The following is a 1059-nucleotide window of genomic DNA, read 5'->3' as shown; positions in this document are numbered from 1 at the left end:
GCACCGGCCTCTGCAGGTTCCCCTCTGAGAACCTCACCCCACCCCCCCCCCCCGACTCCTCACCATCCCGACTGGGAATGATACAGGCTGTTCGTTCAGGGTCCGACTCCCTAACGTGGGGGGGGGGTGGGCACGGTGCCCGTTACAACACACGGGGAGGGGAGGGAACAACAGCAGTAACAGTTGGGCCCCTCCAGCACGGGCACCCGCGACCCCCACCCACCCCGGCGTCTCACCTCTCCTCCAGGGCCGGGCTCCGACACGGCAGCGGCCTAGGGGCACTCGGCTGGAAAACTGGGATCCGCACAGCACCGTCGGGAAACCTCCTCCTGATCGGGCTGCTCCCGCTTCGTTTCCTCGGGACGGGCTCGCTCTCCGAGTCACTCAGCGACGCAACTCTAATCACAGCACGGCAGGGGGTTAGAGACAGGGGAAAGCTCCCTCTACACCGTCCCCCACTCCCAGGGACAGGGGGTTAGAGACAGGGGGAAGCTCCCTCTACACCGTCCCCCACTCCCAGGGACAGGGGGTTAGAGACAGGGGGAAGCTCCCTCTACACTGTCCCCCACTCCCAGGGACAGGGGGTTAGATACAGGGGACAGCTCCCTCTCCTCCTCCAGCCTGTTACAAGGAACAGGAGGCCATTCAGCCCCTTCCTGCTGACGAACGAGGGAGGCTGTGGGCAGGTGACCCAAGGAGAACAGGGGAAGATCTGGTGGGTCTGAGAGAGACAGACTGGGGTCGCGAGTGAGGTCTCGGGGTCTGTGAGAGCGAGTCGGGTTTTGTCTGGGGGAATGGGGCGTGTCTGTGGGAGTCCCCCTCAGACAGGATTGGTGGAGATTCCCAATTGGAGAGGGAGACTGTGATCACTCGTCCCATTGGCATGGGGAGCGGTTTCAGGTGGTCTGTCTGTACCTTGTTTGCTATATCTCTCGCTCTCGCTCTCGCTCTCACACTCTCACTCTCTCTCTCTCTCTCTCCGTCTCTCTGTCTCTCTCTCTCTCTCTGTCTCACTCTCTGTCTCGCTCTGTCTCTCTCTCTCTCTCTGTCTCACTCTCT

General features: G+C 62.0%; 1 long non-coding RNA gene across 1 annotated transcript in view; it reads right to left on the bottom strand.

Moving 5' to 3' along the window:
* Positions 1-1059, bottom strand: part of LOC122546180 — a 4676-nt gene that overhangs the window by 1792 nt on the left and 1825 nt on the right. The window contains exon 2 of the long non-coding RNA XR_006310680.1: positions 237-398. This is a non-coding gene — a long non-coding RNA (uncharacterized LOC122546180). The remainder of the gene's footprint in view (positions 1-236; positions 399-1059) is intronic.

This window comes from Chiloscyllium plagiosum, unplaced genomic scaffold, assembly GCF_004010195.1.
Source record: "Chiloscyllium plagiosum isolate BGI_BamShark_2017 unplaced genomic scaffold, ASM401019v2 scaf_41917, whole genome shotgun sequence".
NCBI lineage: Eukaryota > Metazoa > Chordata > Chondrichthyes > Orectolobiformes > Hemiscylliidae > Chiloscyllium > Chiloscyllium plagiosum.
Note: the sequence above shows the minus strand (reverse complement) of the source record. Positions and strands in the feature narration are given on the sequence as shown.